This window comes from Lonchura striata, chromosome 3, assembly GCF_050655825.1.
Source record: "Lonchura striata isolate lonStrDom1 chromosome 3, ASM5065582v1, whole genome shotgun sequence".
Taxonomy (NCBI): Eukaryota; Metazoa; Chordata; class Aves; order Passeriformes; family Estrildidae; genus Lonchura; species Lonchura striata.
The window spans coordinates 91,389,760-91,395,814 of NC_140705.1; the positions used below are offsets into that span (position 1 = coordinate 91,389,760).

General features: G+C 46.0%; 1 protein-coding gene across 1 annotated transcript in view; it reads right to left on the reverse strand.

Annotated features, from left to right (window-relative positions):
• Positions 1-6,055, reverse strand: part of PAK5 (p21 (RAC1) activated kinase 5) — a 162,266-nt gene that overhangs the window by 104,572 nt on the left and 51,639 nt on the right. The window lies entirely within an intron of this gene.

Consider the following 6,055-nt stretch of genomic DNA (forward strand, 5'->3'; position numbering starts at 1 on the left):
GGGTCTCTGTTCTTCAGAGTTTCCAGGTTCAATGCTAGCTCAATGCCCTGAGACTGACACGAGGTTCTTCAAGGGCAAGGAGACCTGAGACCCTCCACGAAGTGCAGGAGGGCTGTGGGTAAAACTGTGCTGACTTCCCAAAGGGAGGTGCTGACCAACCATCCAGGTCAGGTGCTTTACAGAGAGCACTGGAAAGCCCATTTTCCAGCACCATTTAATTTTCTCAACTAGGCCCCCTTTGGATTATTACCCACTCACATGCAGGGAATACTTGATAGCCATGAACACGATCTTAAGGAATTACAGAACAGTTGAGGTTATTAAGGACCTCATTTCTCTAATCTAGCTCATCTGGTCAAGCACAGAGCAGGTGCAGCCAGAGCAGGTTCTCCAGCTCTTTATCTAGCTGGATTTTCAATGTCTCTACACATGGAGAGCTTTCAAGACCCACAGCATTGCTACTGTAATGAGTTTATCACTTGAGAACTGAACCCGCTCTGAGAAGGAGACTGAACTTAGATGTCCACCAAAGGTTCCTTTCAACCCAACTCATTTTACAAGACCATGACAACCAGGACCAGAATTCTGGCAAGATTAATTGCTGGGTTTTAAAGGAGCTTTTACAGCTGTAAGGAGCCACTGGAAATGCTGGCTCCTTGGCCCATGGACTGACCTAGAGTTGGAGTTCAGAGAAAGGGAAAATGCATATCTATAAGTCATTAGGGGGCTGCAGAAGAGGCTCCAGGGGACACCAGGGGTGAGTGCCAGAACACTGGAGGCAGCTTGAGTCTCTGGCTGGAGTGAGGATCAGCCCATGGCCCTGTCCTGTGGAACACTTCACCTAGAGCTGGCCTTGGAGACTGGGTGTTGATGGCAGAGGCATCAGGGCTGAGGCAGGAAGGATGGCCAGAGGTACAACTGGGTTTTCAGAACACCAGGACCCAACAGAAGCTGTTTCTGCAAGCAATTGTACTTCAGGAATAGCTGACCTTTTCAAGGATTTGAGATCCAGTACAGAAACATTCAAAGAATGTGCATATACCATTAAAATATTACTGCAAGTCCCCAGTGGCTACAAAACTCACTGCCAAAATCTGAGAGAAGACAAAAGATTCTATTTCTGGCAATGTATTAGTCAAGTTAATTAATGCAAGACTGTTATAACTTAAGAGTCTCAAACTGACTGATAATATTTGTGAAGGTTTAAAAAAATTCTGTAATTCATCACTCTTTTTTTAACCTTAAGAAATTCTATGGAAAACGTAAAGGGATACTTTAACTGAAAAGGTCAATGCTTGCAAGTCAACACATGAATAATTTAGAGTTGTCTGTGGGATGTAAGTTTGAGCCTGTGACACCCTGTGCTCTGTAATGATGTGCTCACCTCACACACTGGTTTTCAGGCACTGAGGGTTGTGTGCCCTTAAACTCAGCTCTGTGGCATGGCCACGCTGTCCACGCACCTCTCATTAGTAGCTGCCTTTTGCATTTTCTCCTCTGTGCTCCTGCTCCACTCAATTAGCAGGCTGTGACTAAACCATGTTTAACAGTGAGCAAGAAGCCTCAAGTGAAAGGAAATTTGCCTTCAGAAAAGAAAAATGGGAAGAGTACCAGAGCATCTAATGAGATATATACATAAATAGGTCAGTATTTTATTGAATCACAAAGGAACATCCTTTGTAAAAGATTAAAAAAAAAAAAAAGGAAAACTGGTAGTTTTCTTCTTTAGATTCATGACCAGAATAGTAAAGTGGTGTCAAACATCACAAAACATTTGGATGCATCCATTAATATGCAAAGGGGAGCTTTTTTCCAAGGAGTCAGGTAGGACTAAGCTGCCAATAATTAGTGAAAGAACTCTTTTATTGCCATCAACTATTGCTTCTGGTACCAAACTGAAAATTAAAAAAGCATTAGCTAGTCACTGTTTTCATTTCACTCCAGGAAGTCTTCAAGAGATACAACATTCCTTACTCAATGTACAAAATCTCCAGACTTACTGAATGAGGATCAAACCAGCATCTCAGCTTTTCTAATAAAAATTTTCAAGAAAGGAAGTGAAAAAAATAGCAACTTTTATTCTCCCCCACTCCTCCTTTCAACTTTTTTCTCTTTTTAAGTCTAATTTTACCTCTTTTCATGTTGCTACAGAAAAAGAGAGAAAGGAAAACAAACACAAAGGGAATAGAGCAAAATTTAAACTCTATTTCTGCACCTGGGAACAAAAAAATGCTCTGTGGCTTTAAACAACAGTTTTCATTCAGTGAGGAACCGAATTTCTTAGTGATCCTTCATGCAGGTATAATACTTTGAAGTAAGGATTGCAATCAAACAGAAGGGGAAAAGAGAAGCAGCTGTTTTGTGAGAGCTCCCACAGGCTGCTAGAGAGCCTGCAGAGAGCTGCTGACCACCAAAGAGCCTCTGAAGGCTCTCACTGCACTTACCTTTGAGCTCTCAAATCTCTACAACTCTCCTGAGCACACTCCAAGTCACAAATGAATTTGTACCTCCCCTTCCTCAGCAGAATAAACCCAGAGTGTAGGGAAGCTGTTGTAAAGCTGACATCAAATTTAACAGTATTGAAATTATTTCGCTCATAAACATTACTGAAATAATTTAATTCATAAACTCAAAATACCCATGGGAATGCAGGCAGCAAAAGGGAGGCCAAATGACAAGCTCAAACCTGGATCCTCAGCAAGTGCCTCAAAGCCCTGTGGAGCCCCTGTAAAGTCTCCAAGTCTCCTGGAGGTTTGATTTCAAGGATGTGCTTTCTATGAAAAACATTGCTTTTTATTGCTCCTTTAGGAGCACCAGGAACGCAGAAAATAAACAGAGTTTCAGGATCTGCTTGAAAGAGGTTTAAGGTAAGACTCTAATTACACAAAGATTAAAGAGCACTGACGATTTTAAAAAAATATACAGTTCCTTGTAAACAGACATTTTGAACCATGTGGTCAAATCAAGCCAGTATTGGCACCAAATCTCCAGCAAAGGTGCTATCCCTTTTTCTGGTGGCCAGCAATTTTGGCAAGCCCCAACTAATGGCTAATGTAACTATTCTAATTGATCACTGTTCATATGGCTAAAGAAGTATCAAACAAAGGCAGATAGATTCTTGTTCTCCCACCAGAACAATGTCCAGCCATCCTGCAAGGAGAGTGAGCCCAACACAGAAGTGCTGCAGCAGCACTGTCATCCCAAGTCTTTGCTCCTCTGCATAGGTCTCCCTTTCCCTCTCATGAAGCAGGTCTTGAACTCAGCTGACACAGAGACAGAAGATTTGGGTTCTTTCTGCTGCTTCTAACACACCAATTTGTGGAAAAAGCTGTAATCAGGTGCACTCAAGCCTGCCATGAGATCTCCACACACACTCTCCAGTGAAAATCCCAATCACTCTGCTGGAAGCAAGCAGACACCTTCTGTAGGAGGCCCAGGAGACCCAAGGGGATCACTCAATAACCCAGCTCACATGGCACACATATTCACTCAACTTCTTGCTCAACATGAGAAACAGCAAACTCCATGCAGCAGTGGAGCATGAATCAGTCATTTCTTAACAGGCTTGAAAAGAACAATCTAGCCAATTAAAATGGTGCAGCAGCCTGAGGGTTAATGCTGGTTAGGAAAGGATTCAGTGGAAACCCTTGGAAGAGTTAGGCTGGGAACTGCAGTGGAAATCACAAACTGGTGGCAGCCAGAAGTGGAGACAATTGATGTGTCACTGCTGCTCCATGGGTCACCAACTGGAAAAATAGATTTATGCCTGTGAATATGGTAATATAAAGCCCAGGGCAAGCTCGAGCTCTTCACTCTTCCCACATATTACAGCAGTGGAGACAGAAATAAAAAAAAAATTAAAAAATAACTGCTTTTTAAATGTTTTCTTGACCTGATCTAGCACCTCTCATTTTAATATCTATTTGTTGACTAAGAAGAATCACTGAAGAAAGAAATTATTCCTGGGGGGGGGGAGGGGGGGGGCAGGGAATTACAAATAAAATAATTTTCTCAGTGTTTCTGGGTAGCTTGTGGCTTACCTCTTAAAACCAGAGGATTTCTGGTGAAGAGCAGAAGGGTCAGCCTAGAAGAAGGTGAGAATACTGACATTCCCTGTCTCAAGATGTGGCGGTGTGGTGGGGGAAGCAGTCGCTACTGCTTCCATAGGGGTCACCCAGGGCTGCGGGCCCCCCAAAATGAGGGGAGGTGTCACCCGGGGCTGCGGGCCCCCCAAAATGAGGGGAGGTGTCACCCGGGGCTGCGGGCCCCCCAAAATGAGGGGAGGTGTCACCCAGGGCTGTGGGCCCCCCAAAATGAGGGGAGGTGTCACCCGGGGCTGCGGGCCCCCCAAAATGAGGAGAGGTGTCACCCGGGGCTGTGGGCCCCCCAAAATGAGGAGGGGGAGCTTTGCCAGCCCCCGCTGCTGCAGTCTCGCTGTCGGCCAACAGGTGGCGCCACTGAACTCATGAGAAATGGCATTTACTAGAAAAAGGAAAGTTTTGTTAAATATCCCTTTCTTTTAAAGCCAAAAGCCCAAGGACTCGAACGATTTTTTTTTTCCTCCTAGAAAAATGACCCTAGATCTGAGGTGAAACGTCGGCCTTCCGTGCATCCCACACAGAAACCCACTACCCCAACTGCATCGCCATGGAAGCACAGTGAGGAAATAAAACTTCCAGCTGGCCTCACCAACAGGCAAAAGCCCCAACAGCCGGGGCCAGCGAGGGAAGATTGGAGTTATGCCTCCACTCCCCTTCTCCTGCCTTTTGGACTGACCTTTAGTCTCCAGGAGCATGGAGCTTTTCACACTCTGTCAGCACACTTAATAAGCAGGGTGTGCAAACTCATTGTTTACAGAGGCAGTGCCTTGAGTTTTTTCCTTTCTGGCAGCAAAAAGGACCATAGACCTTTTTTTGGCCAGGACTGCAAGGATACAGGAGGCTCAGGCTGCCCACAAAGCCTGGCAGGTATGGCCTGATCAGCCTGCTGATAGCAGCTTGCCCTGCTCACACCTGACGCTAGTGAGACACAGCAGGGCCACCCATTCCTGCTGATTCTGATCCTGATGGAGAGGGCCAGTGCCACCCTCAAGCATGGCACCCGCAGCTACTCAGCTTGCCAAGCATGGCAGCAGGTCCAGGGCTGTGCTGTCCTCACCAGTAGGGAGGGACTTGTGTGCTTTCCCAGCCCAGTCAGCACTGAGCACAGGCATTTGCAATCGTGGTTCCTCTGCAAGGAACAGGAATGATACCTCTTTCTGCTAAATAAGCAATGCAGGTAGTCCTGTTCCTCCACAGATTCTTTGCAGGTCATGTCCTGCCCCAGTCTTCTGGCAAGAAGGGCTTAAAGGTTTGTAAAAGCTCTTGGCGAGTAAAATAAGCCCACCAAATACACACAGCCCTGCTGCCTCTTGCTGCTGCTGAGCCACTGGAAAGCCAATTGGATGCTACATCCCCTCTCCAAAGAATGATCTGTATGTTTGTACACATGCTGGGTGGGGTGCACAGAGTGGATTTGGGGTGCAGCTGACAGCAACACCATCCCAAAAGCACCTGGAGCTGGGTGGCTGTGATAGCACAACACTATTGATCCACAAGATGGGATCTGCATGTTCACATGGATGATGAGCAAGAAGGAGCAGTACGTATGTGGGTCATGCTGACAGTCAGTCCCACGCTCCCAGTGCCTTTCCAGTTAGAACAGGGAATGACACAACTCCCACCTGCAAAGCCACACATTTTTAAGGGGGGCCCTTTACATGGGTCCACACCAAAAATAAATAATTTTTAAGAATAGTATTTAAAGAGCAGATTCTGATGCCAAGGGTTTAGTGGTGATCAGCAGAACTTCCACCATGGCCAAGAAGGGACAGAAAGGCTTTGCCTCCAGCCAGAGTAAGAAAGTGCAAGAGCTGGCAGCATCCCTCCCAACTCGCTTCTGGGGGTCAGCTGAGTCTTGATGATGCAGCATTCACCTTTGCTGGTCTCACTCCCAAGTCTACTGGGCTCTCCCCAGTTCTGCAGAGGCTACAGCTGTAGCAGGGAGTCCTGCTCTG